At 40.7% G+C, this 14,618-nt stretch overlaps 1 long non-coding RNA gene and 1 pseudogene across 1 annotated transcript in view; both read right to left on the reverse strand.

The window, feature by feature from the left end:
- LOC137657851 (E3 ubiquitin-protein ligase MIB1-like) overlaps positions 1–14,618 on the reverse strand; it is a 421,337-nt pseudogene that overhangs the window by 145,354 nt on the left and 261,365 nt on the right.
- Positions 1–14,618, reverse strand: part of LOC137657802 (uncharacterized) — a 75,024-nt gene that overhangs the window by 19,663 nt on the left and 40,743 nt on the right. Inside the window, exon 2 of the long non-coding RNA XR_011047206.1 lies at positions 6,989–7,111. This is a non-coding gene — a long non-coding RNA (uncharacterized lncRNA). The remainder of the gene's footprint in view (positions 1–6,988; positions 7,112–14,618) is intronic.

Genomic DNA, 14,618 nt, shown 5'->3' on the forward strand with positions numbered 1-14,618 from the left:
TCGGCTCGGGTTAGTTGCAGGAAACACATTCTATCTGAGGCCTCGATCAGGCATGAACCGAACAGACTTGATAGCTTCCCCCTGCTGGAGTAAGAACCTTTTTCCTCAGGAGGAGGTGAACAAGGTTCTACAAGATGCTGCGAGAGCAAACCAAAATTTGCAAGCGAGGTGGGACCTCACTGCCAAAAGGAGGGTTGAAGCTCAAAAGCAAACCTTCTTCAGGAAGAAACAGAGGTTTGCCCCTTACAAGACGAGCCGAGGTCACTACCATCAATCGTCTGTTACCCACTCGTCTTCACAGTCTCCCGCTGCTTCGTCGACTCTACAACCGAAGCACCCTTAACAGGTGGTCTACCTCACTGCTCCCCCAGGTACCCAACCCAACCCCGTTTGGATGCCCTCACCCGCATACAATCCTAGCTACGAACCCTCAGGTTCCTTTCGTGGACACCAGAGAGGTTGCTACAGGGGTAGAGGACAGTTCTGTCAACGAGGCGGACCTAGGACAAGGGGTTCTCGAGGAGGGAAGGGACCTAGATTCACTCCCTCGCAATGATATAGTCCCCGGTAGGGGGGAGACTTTACCACTTTCGAGACCATTGGACCTTCAGTCCGTGGGCTCACAGAATAGTCTCCAAAGGTTGGGGTGGAAATGGTCACAAGGTTCTCCTCCTCCACCAGTGGCCTTCTTCCAGAAACCCACTACCATTCTGAAAGAGTACACCACCAAGTTACTAAAGAAAAAAGCAATCAAACGGGTTCGATCGCTGAAGTTCCAAGGCCGCTTGTTCACAGTCCCGAAGAAAGGCTCGTCGGCATTGAGAGTGGTCCTGGACTTGTCAAATCTAAATTCTTACATCCTCTGCGACAGGTTCCGGATGTTGACCATCTCTCAGGTACGGACCTTACTTCCCCGTGGGGCCGTCACCACCTCTATCGATCTTACCGACGCCTATTATCATGTACCAATAGCTCGAAACTTCTCTCCTTACCTAGGTTTCCGTCTAGGCAGGAAAGCCTTTGCGTTCAAAGTCATGCCCTTTGGCCTCAACATTGCACCCAGGATATTTACGAAACTGGGAGAGACAGTGTTAGAACAACTCAGGAACCAAGGGATTCAGATCGTTGCTTATCTGGACGATTGGCTCATTTGGGCTCGGTCGGCCCTGGAATGCAACAGAGCTACGAAGAAAGTACTTCGTTTTCTCGCCAACCTGGGATTTCGGGTCAATCTCCGAAAATCCCGCCTACTACCATCAGACCGCTTCGAATGGTTAGGCATACAGTGGGACCTGGCACAGCACAAGCTGTCTCTACCTCCCAAAAAGGTAAGAGAAATAGCTTCCAAGGTCAAGAATTTTCTCAAACACAAACAGGTGTCCAGAAGAGCCTTAGAAAGAATCCTCGGCCTTCTTCAATTCGCTTCAGTAACAGATCGACTATTGAAAGCCAAACTCAAAGACATCAATCGAGTTTGGAGAAAGAGAGCCACAGTACCTTTAAGAGACAAGGTCTCGAAGATCCCCTCTGTCTTGAAAATGAGACTACAGCCATGGTCCGAACCGAAGAACCTCTCCAAATCGGTTCCTCTTCAATTCCCACCCCCACAAGTGACAATTCATACAGACGCGTCTCTGAGTGGATGGGGGGATTATTACAAACATCAGATGTTTCAGGGCTCTTGGTCACCCGCCATGAAACAGTTCCATATCAATGTTCTCGAAGCCATAGCAGTGTTCTTGACCCTGAAGAGACTCTCTCCTCCGAGGTCGACCCACATCAGAGTAGTGTCAGACAGCACAGCCGTAGTACACTGCATCAACAGAGGAGGATCCAAGTCGCCCAACCTGAATCAGATCCTGGTCACTATCTTCGCCTTGGCAACAGAAAAGAACTGGTTCCTGTCAGCAACCCACCTAGCGGGAGTCCAGAATGTGATAGCGGACTCACTATTCAGGACGAAACCACTGGAATCAGAATGGTCTCTGGACATAATTTCATTCCGGTGGATACTCAAGCTGGTTCCGGGCCTCCAGGTAGATCTATTCGCAACTCAGATGAATCACAAACTTCCGTGTTATGTGACACCAAACATGGACCCTCAGGCTTATGCCATAGACGCATTAACCCTGGATTGGAACCATTGGAGGAAGATTTACCTATTTCCACCAGTGAATCTTCTAATGAAAGTATTGCACAAACTACGCTCCTTCCGGGGAGCAGTGGCCTTAGTAGCACCTCACTGGCCAAAGAGCAGTTGGTTTCCTCTCCTCCTTGAGTTGAAACTCCGACCCTTCTGGATTCCATTCCCCAAACTGACCCAAGTAATCCAAACACAGACTGTGTCAGATTCCTCAAGGATAGCCAAAACCCTAACTTTGTGGACTTCATGAAGTTTGCAGCTCATAAAGACGCAAACATTGACCCGGAAAACGTTCTCTTCATCGAAGCGGACAAAAGGGACTCGACAATTCGTCAATATGATTCGACTGTTAAGAAATTAGCAGGTTTCCTAAAGAATTCAGACCATACTCGTATGACTCCGAATTTAGACATCTCGTTTTTTAGGTTTCTATTTGACAAGGGCCTGGCAGCTAGCACTATAACCACCATCAAGTCAGCCTTGAAGAAGATCTTCCTTGTTGGGTTTAACATTAACCTGGCGGATTCCTATTTCTCATCTATTCCAAAAGCGTGTGCTAGGCTTCGGCCTTTGGATCGGCCACAAAAAGTCTCTTGGTCTCTGAACAACGTCCTCAAACTTGCGTCAGACACGGACAATGAGACCTGCTCTTATATCACTTTGCTTAGGAAGACTCTATTTCTAACAGCTATGGCCTCAGGTGCTAGAATCTCAGAACTAGCAGCTCTCTCACGTAACCCGGAAAACATTGATTTCCTACCTACAGGCGAAGTACTGCTTTCTCCAGACAGAGCTTTCCTAGTTAAAAATGAGGACCCGCAAAATAGGTGGTCCCCTTGGAAGATTATCTCCCTTCCCCAGTATCCTTCGCTGTGTCCAGTCACTACTCTCAGGACCTTTTTAGCTAGATCTGCCACCTGCTCGTCTGGCCCCTTATTTATCAGGGAACAAGGGGGTACTATGACCATTCAAGGTATCAGACAACAAATCCTCTACTTCATTAAACATGCTAACCCGGAATCATTTCCCCATGCTCATGATATACGGTCAATAGCTACCTCCATCAATTACTTCCAGAACATGGACTTTGATGACCTTAAAAAAATATACGGGTTGGAAATCTCCTATGGTTTTCAAACGCCACTATCTAAAGAACTTACAGGCCCTTAAATACCCTACGGTTGCAGCGGGGAGTCTTATCTCTCCCCATTAAACTCTGATTATTTCTTTATTCCATCTCTTCTCTCCTCCCTCCTACCCACCTCTCACACCACATCGCCACTCTCCTGGGTGGTTCGTTAGCCCTAAGATATTTACCATGTTTAATTCCTATGATTTAACTGTTATTGTAATTACCATTCCTTTAATGATTAGATATGCTTAGACATGTAAGATTGATACCTTTTGCGACTGGACACTCAGGTGATTCCTTGTCTTCATATTATTTTAGCCTTACGTCTCCTATGTCTTTGGCTAGTTTGTAATTTTATGTTTACTTACAGTATTATATTATTGGCTTACATGGTGCTTGTTTTCTCCTTATTAGGTTATTATTGTATTGGGCTTGGAAGGCATTCTCTGGTACATTTTCACCGGCCGTCACAGGCCGCCCCAGAAAAGGGATTTTGACGAAGGAAAAATCTATTTCTGGGAAGAGGCCTGTGACGCCCGGTGAAACCCTTCCCGGTTGTTTGGTACGGACCCACCCTCTTTTTTCCTTGCCAAGCCATATGTTCTTGCAGAAGGATGTCCTAGAGAGCGCGCGTGGTAGGTGTCAGAGGGGTAGTCCAACTGTGTTCTCTAGTGCCTGTCACGGCCCTCCCCATTGATGAAGGGATTATCTAAATGGAAGACAGCCTGTGAATAGTGGTTCACACACGCCCTTGTTAAATACACGACACCTACAAGGTGCTCGCGCGCGGGTTGTAACCTCTGCATTCCATGCTTTTATCTTTCTCTAGTATATTTGGAAGATTTATATTAGAAGAGTGTAAAGAAGGACCTTTTCACCGGGCGTCACAGGCCTCTTCCCAGAAATAGATTTTTCCTTCGTCAAAATCCCTTTAGTCTAATATGCAGACCCAGTTATGTGGGGAAGAGTTTGTGTATTGCTATAATCAGCAAAGCTGTACTAGTCAGGGCCACCCATACTAAGTTTATTTGCTGAGAGCAACCAGACTAAAATCTTCCACCATCACCAATCTGCGATGGCCAGTGGTGATAAAAATGGCCAAACCCATGACAAGAATAAAAACCTGTCTGAGGCTTTTGTCATGCAGTGAACTAGAAACGGCTGTATTTGTTGTAATGTATACATAAGGTAACAGTACATACCTATATGTGACAAAACATTTTTTCTTATTTCTTAAACAGGCTCCAGAGCATTAGATTATAATTCTGTTAACTCTACAGAAAATAAGAGATACAGGAAGGTAACTTAGCTACAAAATGGTACAAATAATATGTACAGTATGCTATAAATGGTGCTATGTAAATTCCACCCACGAAAATTCCACCCACGAACATTCCTCCCACCAAATTCCACCCACGAAAATTTCACCCACGTCAAGTTCCACCCACGGAAATTCCACCCACAAAGAATTTCTACATCTTGTCTTTCATGTATGTTTAATCATAAAAGTGAGGTTGAAATAACTATAATACGTGTGGGAAAGGAAACACAAACAATTTTTAAAACATTAAATAATATTTATTGATTGTATCCATTGAAAGTGAGGTTGAAATTACTATTATTCATATGGGAAAGGAAACACAAACAATTTTTAAAACATAAAATAATATTTATTGATTGTATCCATTGAAAGTGAGGTTGAAATTACTATTATTCATATGGGAAAGGAAACACAAACAATTTTTAAAACATAGAATAATAGTTATTGATTGTATCCATTGAAAGTGAGGTTGAAATTACTGTTATACATATGGTAAAGGAAACAGACAATTTTTAATACATAAAATAATATTTATTGATTGTATCCATTTCGTATTGCAATTACAAGGCGTGTGAATACGCGCCTTGCAGCCTTGATAAAATAGTTCGCATCGCCAGTATGTTTTAGTTTTTGCAGGATTATCACGGTGCTTCTCGTACACATAGTTTTCCTCGTCATACAATTTTTTTCTTTTTCTTTTCACTTAAGATACACCTTAAGGCCATTCTAAATATACCAAAGTAAAAAATGCTTGAGTAAATATACCAACAGGAAAAGGCTTCTGTAAATATGCCAAAAAGGAAATACACTTCTTATTATACACTTCTTTAATATAAACAAACAACTGTTTCAAGAATAGCCTGTAGGATAGTGATTGTTTAACGAAGATAGTTCTTTAAAATAAACAAACAACTGTTTCAATACTAGTCTGTAGGATGGTGATTGTTTAACGAAGATAGTTGTTTAAAATAATCGCCCACAATATATATATATATATATATATATATATATATATATATATATATATATATATATATATATATATGTGTGTGTGTGTATGTGTGTGCATATATATATATATATATATATATATATATATATATATATATATATATATGTATATATATATATATATATATATATATATATATATATATATATATATATATATATATATATATATATATATATATATATATATATATATATAGTAAAAAAATATTGTTAACATTTAAACCTTCAGTTATTGATATGAAATAAACAAAGTTTCATTTGGTCTAATGATTAAATAAATGAAAGAAAATAAAAAATATAGAAAATATGGGTGGAACTTTCGTGGGTGGAATTTTACATGGGTGAAATTTTCGTGGGTGGAATTTGGTGGGTGGAATTTTCGTGGGTGGAATTTTCGTGGGGGGAATTTTCGGACCACGGCTATAAATACAGGAATAGCAATGAAAGAATGGTAGTTTAGGCATGTATAGGGAGGGTCTTTGGATCTTGATCGGTAAAAGTTGGTGCAACTGGAGTCCACAGCATAGAGGAGAGCAATATATGATTAAGGAGTTTTACTGAACAAAATAAAATCTTAAGAGATGATATTTGCGCATTTAAATTCTTTTATGCATACAATTTTTCATTTATTTCAATTGTTTCTTCTGGTTATCACAGAAATTTCAAACAAATATGGTGCAGAATATTTTGATTGAGCTAATAATCATATGTGGTCAGCACTTCAATATGAGAGTTCCCCCCCCAAAAAAAAAAAAAATGGAAAATATAAGTTCTGTGTTTAAAACTGGGTCAAGTACTAAAATTTAGTTTATCTTGTGGTAAAACATAAGCTGGTTTGAACATTGGAGCTATTTCAACAAGGTAGTTTGTAACTCCACTTTTCATCTAGCAATTGTCAAATTCACATCACTGCTCAGCAGTACAGGATTTCAGTTTCCCAGTTTTTCCTCTTTTTTTTTGAGATATTTTTTATATTTTTTACTTTGTTTCAAGCTTTGGAAAATTTCTGTGTGGGTTGGTGTATGTGGTGCCCATGAGATCTAATATAAAGAAAGTGTCTTGGGTGTGGACTCTATCTGTACCAGTTTTATGACTCCCATCATCCACCATGACATTGGGAATTTTGTGCTTTATATAGGGGGATACAATCTTCTGTAAAACCTTGTGAGAAGTACCAAAGTTGGTGGTTAAAGTTCAACGCTAAATTAAAAAAGAGCAAGAAGCTTATTTTGTTGAAAAGTAACCCGTCTGTCTTTTTTCTTAAAGTTCTTTAGTTTCTGTCCTTATTAATGCTGGGATTCCTATCAATGAATCAAATTCACTTACCTCCCATTGCTGGATCGTCCAGGGAAAGTGTGTTTGTATTGGGGAAATTTACCTTCTCTATTTATCCCTGCAATGCTTCAGGCATGTTGTCTTGTGATCTTTATTAAGCAGACCCTGGAGCCCACTGACCTGGGCCTTTCTATTTCAGATTACGAAGCTCCGTTCAGAACCTTATCTGGAAGTGAAAGGATAGCATGAAAAACTTTGTTTGTGTGTCAGAACAAATGACAAACTTGAAAGTAATTTTACTTTTCAAGTTTGTCATTTTACTGCATATAACTTCTGCATGTGTTGGTAACTTCCTTAACTATAACTGGAGTGGCAAGGATATAACCTAAAAGTAGACTCTTAATGTTGGTACTGTACAAGTACATACAAGAACCATGGTATACAATAGATGATAGTTTATCGGGAAGACAAATGTGGGCAGACTACTGTGCATCATGGGAACAAGAGATAAGTATTACAAATACTGTATGAATGTTGCCATATCATTAGTACGACTACAGGAATTAATCTAGTCCTAGTGACATGCAACATGTGAAATAAAACTTTAAAGTACCTAATAAATGATACATATAATAATAATAACACTGGTACATGTGAAATGCATCTTTTCATGTACCTAAATCTCCCTCTCACACATGCCTCATAATGCATTCTCGAGCGGACTCCTTTTGTACAAGTCTTAGGGAACAACGAGGGTTCACTGGAGGAATAGTAAGTAAAGGGATCACTATCAGTGGGGGGCATTAGGCAAAGAAAATGGCAATTACACCACCAAACCTGACCACTAGGGAGATGAATTTGATAATCTCTTGACTTTCCATGGCCCATGACGGTGCCACCTTTGTCCCAACAATGAGAGGTCAGGTCTTAAACCCAAACTTGCTGTCCAACACTCAACTTTGGCAGGGAATGGGTATGGTTATGCTGGTCATACCGAGTCTTTTACCTGCTCATAGCAGGCGCAAGCATGGCGGTCAATCTTCAATCTTGACCTGCCACTCCTAGGAGAATGCCTTTGGACAGACAAAGATACGTGACCTGAGCGGCTGGCCACACAGGATTTGGCACGGGAGTGTCCTGTAAAATTATGAATATTTCTTAGCTCCAGCATGCCACAGTCCAATGCTTCACAATTGATGTTGTCAGATAGGGCTGTTTTCAGGATGAGGCGCTTAACTGACTTCATGGCAACTTCGGTATGGCCATTCAATTGTGGGTAGTGGGATGAGGGTAGCATGTGACAAATTCCCTATATCTATATAAAATCCTTGAATTGGTGAATTGTGGCCCTCCATTTGTCCTAAGGCAAAAAGGAACACCAACTATACGAAGTAGCAGTAAAAGATCCTGATGGTATTTGAAGCGGTAGTATTGTCTCTGCAGGGGGCGACAACAGGTGGTTGACGATGACGAGGAAAAGCTTCCATGCAAAACATAGAAGTCGGCTGATAGAGACTCAAAAGGTCTCATCAGATTGTTGTCATTCATTAGAGGATCCTATTGCTGAGATGGCTGCAATGTCTGACGTACCTCACAAGCAATGTTGGAGTCAATGCCAGGCCAGAAAACCGACTCCCTTGCTCTGTACTTGGTTGCTTCCATACCTCTGTGGCTGTCATGCAAGTGAAACAAGGTGCAGTGACAAAGAGCAGCAGGAACTACAACTCTTGCTCCATACAGGACAAGGTCACCAATGGCGTAGAGATCTGCACATAGATTCCAGTATGGGAGTAAGGAATTGTATAGGTCTTATCTGTTACAAGGAAATCCTGATGCGACGCAATCAAGTAGACTAGTATACGTAGGATCTGCTCTTGCATTATGATCCTGGAGTATCCTGTCAGCATCCTAAGCAAAAGACTCGTCTGAAAGAGTAATGGTGTTCAGGGCTATGACCGTTCGGAGAGGTGCAGTGAAAGAAGCACCCAAGATCTTGTCCTCCTCATAGAGATGCTCTTAGTGTCAAGGTGTTGCTGTCCGATAACAGTGGTGTCAGTACCTTGACTGATAACATCCTGATGTGACCGTTAATATTGCCAGATGACAAGAGAACACAGGTAGGTTTCAGTGGCTTGGAGACGGTGCAAAGTGATTGTTAGTGATGGAAGCTGGTCCATAAATCTTGTGGTTTGTTGTAGATGGAACAGGCACCACTGTTTCTTTCGGATCTCTCTTGATGACTTCTTGTTTACCTTACAAAACTTATCGAAGTGTACAATACAGTAACAACAGTGGCACTGGACTTTGCCGCCAGGACACTTCACTGTCCTGGACCAATGACCAACATGGTTGCAATTTTTCCAGGTACTGTACTGTTGGCAACAGGTCATTTATCAGGGTTATGCTTACACGCACAGTACTGGCATAATGCTCCTAGCTTCTAGGATTTCTACCAAGGTGAAGGCTTTCTGCTTGATTTCTTAATTCTCTTGAAGGAAGAAATGGCACACAACTGACTGGGTGGGGCACACATGGCAGAATTTACAGTTTTGGGTGCCTCATACGACTGACAGACCGTGATGAAATCACATTGAGAAGAATTGCCATCCAAGGCAATCAACTTCAAAACTAACTCTGCATCTTAACTACTCATCGAGATAATCATTTATGGCAGAGTCTTTTCACATGCAGCTGCATTACCTGGGAACAAATCAACTTCATCTGTGATGAGTTGAAGTCTCCCCTTCCATTTGCATACAGCTAAGTAACTCTCTCTCCGGTGAAGCACTTCATCTCTCAAATCCTTTCTATGAAACTGTAAAGTGTTTAGGACTTCATCTACAGACTTATCTGTGGAGGGAGAAATTTGTAGTGTACATTTAAAACATAATGTTTCAAGGGTTAAACACATCCTCATCTGGATCATGAGGTGGACTGAGAGGGAAGAAGGGTGGCAACACACTTTACAGCACCCCTCAATACAGAAATATTGAAGAATACTAAACAGATACAAAATATCTATCAATTATCATTACATATTGTACAAATATAGTATTATCCATTCTAAAATAGTAGGCAAATTAAATCTTTCCTTCTGTTATTTTAGCACTTTAACTGTATGGAGCACTATACTTCCTACACTTGCATCACTACACTGTGCATGAAATAAGAATAAATTAAATAACACAAATACAGTACATATTTGAACTAAGCATCCATTAATTGCTTCAGACGTTTTGAAACAAACTTCTCAAAATACGACATTATAGGTTCACTGTGCCATATACGTGTTGGGAACTTCCTTAGCCATAATTGGAAGGGCAAGGATACAACTTAAAAAGTAGTTGTTCTAGCGCAACATACAAACCTTATGCTTTTCACATAGGAGTATTTATTTCGGCAAAGCTGAAACTAGCCAATAAAACTTCTTACAAGTTGTAACTACCTTCCGCTAGTTAGCGGAGAGGAGGAGCGGGGTAGGCTAGCCCACCGCTCACTCAATACTAGCGACTAAATGTCACTTTTTATTTCGGCTCGATAGAGTAAAGACATAAGTCTTTCTCTCTTGCCAAAACCTTTTAACTGATTAATGATTTGAAGCAACTGTCCTAAAACTTAATAAAAAGTCCTTTTTCTTTTAGAGCTGCCTTCCCTGGGCTCATGTGTTCCCCGTACAAGGCAAGGTAACAAGAAATCTTTGGCCTCAGCTTCTGTTCGCCCTGATGTTCGCTCTGCTTCGGCGGGCGGGCGTAGGTAGTTGCTGAGAAGAACTCTGATTGACTTGTTGGGTAACCCCTTCGGGGTGAACCCAAAAACGAGCTTCGGCTATGTTTTACAGGCAACGCTTGATGTCAACCTTCAACTCGAGCTCAGCTCATTGACAGGAAGCAAAGAGTACTGTATTGCCCGGGGTGGCCAGGTGTTACATAATTTTCCATTCCAAGGGAGAGTTAACCTCCACCAGGTGTTGAACGACTTCCCCTTCCAAGGGAGAGTCCATTCACCAGCGACTGTCTAGCTATCTTCCTGCTTGTGGGAAGAATGCCAATAGCGGCAATAGAGGCTAGTCGCCTTTCCCCTCTGTAGGAGAGACAGCCTTCACCTGTGTGGTTTCCCCCTTTTGGGGATTTCTCTTGGCAGTAATTGGATTCATCCATGCCCTACCCAGGCTCCCCTTGCTCTTTGGAGCTTAGCGATGGAGTTAGGGGACTGCTTGCAGTTCGTACTCATTAACCCCCTACTTTCAGGGTACAAAACGTGTCTTGTTGCAACTTCCCTCCTGGGTCTTTATCGCAGATGGTGGTGATTGCCAGCCGCTTGTGGCTGCCGCCTCTCCCATCGACGAGTCTCATAGGCTTTAACTCTTTGGTGTTATTGCCAACATCATGCCTTTTGGTAAAACAAAGCTCTTAGAGCTTTCTGAGCTAGGTCCTTTGGGACCTGTGCCTCATGGTTTCCACCTCTCATGAGGAAGAAACTTATTGTAAGCTATAAGACTTCGGAGTTATTAACTACATCCTGACTCATGGGGCACAACAGAGGCCAAGTGCTTTGAGACCTGTGCCTCATGTTTCAATATATTACGAGGGAGAAACGGCTGGTCTTCACGTCCCCTTCCGAAGGAATGACATAAGGCTACTCACTGATCCCCTTTGGGAGGGTAGGTGGAGCATGACTACTTTGCAAAGACCTTAGTTTTGCAAAGGAGTCATGTGCAGTGTTGCACACCCATCCACTGAGCTCTATCAAAGTGGGTGGGCAAGCTCTTCTGCCTGACAAATTTTGGCGAGTAACCCAGGTTGCTCAATTTAGTACCCATGGCAGGTTTGTGAGATCCTACTAGCCAACACACTAGCGCGTGCTACTCCGGTAACGGACAGAGTTTCATTTTGCTGTCTCCTCTAGTGCACCCTACTTTGGTAGCACAAAGAGCTACAGTTTACTGTTGCCTCAAATGCACGCTACTTCGGTAGCGCACAGAGGACAGTTCCTACAAGTGAGTGCTACTTTGGTAGTGCACACTTACAATACCTGTCTTTAGCCTTACAAGCACGATTCAATGCTCTGCTCACTGTTTGTCAGCGCTCACCAGCTTCACAAGTATCAAATAGCATTCGTTGACTCCTGAATGCATGAATCATTTGAGGTTTACTGGCATCCTGACATCGAATGTCACTGACACCGATATAGTTTCTTGAAAGTAAAGAATAAAAGAATATTCACTTACGGGGACTGTCCGCCATGCCATGAAATTTTTTTTCCTAATTATTCAAAATACACAATTTCTATATATGTTTTAGACATACACGATACCTTCATCATATAAAAATTTCAGGTCATTTGATCAAAAATTTTTTGATATATTAACAAAAATCAAGATTTAAAATTTTTTTTTTAGGTACATGTCTCTACTCATATGACACCAATTATTTTGAAAATCATACCATTCAAAACATCTTTATGAATCGAATAATTCTGAGTGATAGATTTTTTATTTTCCTTCTTCTTTTAAGAGTTTTTTCTTAATGTTCTTTGTCTAGACGTAAAATATTCATCATGGAGAAAAGAGAAAAGTTAAAATCGAAATTCTGGTACACAAAATTGTGGAATTTTCATTCCTCTTTTCAATGATATCTTTCTCTTTAACATCGAACAATAAATAAGTGAGATAAAAACGTACCCAAGTGTGAATAAGTGTTTTTGAGTTATGAGCTCCCAAAGATTTGCAACAAATTTTCGCCTCTTTTCTTAAAGAAATCAAGATAACATTATTATGACAACCTTACTTTATACTTTTATTGTTTATTCCTACATGAACGCACCCTAAACAAGGTATTTAAATCCTAAGTTTACTGTCACACTTGGTGTAAGGGTGTCAAGAGTTGCCGGCGGCCTCTCATTGTTGCCAGAATTTTAGTTAGCATGTTTCAGCCTTGTACTCTTATTCAGGTTTCCCTCTCTTCTTTGTAATTTTTTCTTGCTCTCTGCTTACTTTTTGTTCTTTCTATGTCCTTAGGTAACATTGGCCTTGCTATAAAGTTCCCGAGGACGTTGTGAAAACACAATGTACATAAAAACTGCAAGTAAACATACACATGCATTATAACTTCTATACGTCTTTGGAAACTCTGGCTGCTGTTCTCGTAGCTCGTAGTTTTCGTTCACCTACCCTCTACCAGTGCCTTCCATTTCTGCCAGACGTACGGGATTTCGAAACATAAGTGAAAAAATCGCTATATATATGCAAAAATAAACACACACAGACGATTCTGTCAAACTCAGTCATGCAGACGATACAGTAAGGATGACGTCATCATTTAAAGACCACTACATCTTCATGATTTGTAAAAATAATTGGCTGAAACTTCTGGAGAGCATGTACGATATATTTCTGCATACAGTACATAGAAGCAATAAAACTATTTTCGATTTCTGAAAGTTGGTATGTCAAAACACCATGGCGGATGATCCCCTTAAAAACATAAAAGAAAAAATGTCATTATAAAAGTTAAATAGCATTCATAAGACCGGGTTCATAATAAATCTAAAATTGCCGCTAGCATTGTACAACACATGTCCAAGAATCTTGGCAAGGATGCACCTACCATCCTCACGTCGAGCCTCAAACAGATACTGTATAAATTTCATTCTGTGCTATAAGTGGGGCATTCAGTTAACAAATGCCTTACTGTCAAGGGTATCAAACAGTTGTTTCACCTAAACTATACCAATGCTTTTGCTAATTATTATAAATAAAATTCTTAATAGTAGGTAAAAAAAATCATTAAAGGGAATGCAATACCTCCTTGGTAGCACTTGGCTGCAGCATTCTTTGCCAGTGAATCTGCCTCCTCATTTCCAGACACCTACACGTGCCGGAACCTAGCAAAATCGAACTGTTATACCTTTCAGGCTAATAATTAGAAGCCACTGTAAAATCTTAAATCTAAAGGGTTACTGGAATTAAAATCCACTTAAAATTGTAGGACACTTCTTGCATCACTAAAAGTGGTAAAATTGCCCTCCTCTTTTAACGATATTTTCTCAATAGCGGTTAGTATGCCACAGTTTTCGGCAGTAAATTTGAAAGATATTAGAGGAAGTGCACCTCTACAGTTAAAAGGACTATTATATACTCCAAATCTAACGCCAGCATCAGATTTAGAGCCATCAGTATATACAAAAGTCAATTCCCTATGTCCTTCCACATGTTCCATAAAGAGACCTGGCTTCTAATTCAGTCATGTTCTTTTTAATACAAATAAAATATCTACAAAAAGATATGGAGGGGTTGGTGATATCTGAAATGGAAGAATTATTTCTTGCTATATCAAGACTGTTTATTAATCTTCTTACCCAAAAACCATAAGGCAGGCTCACCAATTACCTCTGAAAAGCAGTATGAACTACAATAGTGTGATAGAAACCTTGTGGAATCTATGTAGTGCAGTGTAGTGGGTTACCTAGTGTGTTATGTCAACAGCAGGTAGAAAATGGTCAGTGAGTTGGTAAGTTAAGAGTTGACCCACCTTAGGGCAGCAAGCATTTGCAGATTCTCGACCTTTGCGCCTGTCTCTGTTATCTAAATGGAGGGCCGATTGTATTTCTTTGGTATTTATGTCGTGTTGTATTCCCTGTTCTAGTCTTTAACAGGAAAGTCCTTGGACACCACGCAGCACCTCCCCAAAAATAAGTCTTTCCTTCATCAAAACTCCTTTTTCTGGGTCGACCTG

This window comes from Palaemon carinicauda, chromosome 1, assembly GCF_036898095.1.
Source record: "Palaemon carinicauda isolate YSFRI2023 chromosome 1, ASM3689809v2, whole genome shotgun sequence".
NCBI lineage: Eukaryota > Metazoa > Arthropoda > Malacostraca > Decapoda > Palaemonidae > Palaemon > Palaemon carinicauda.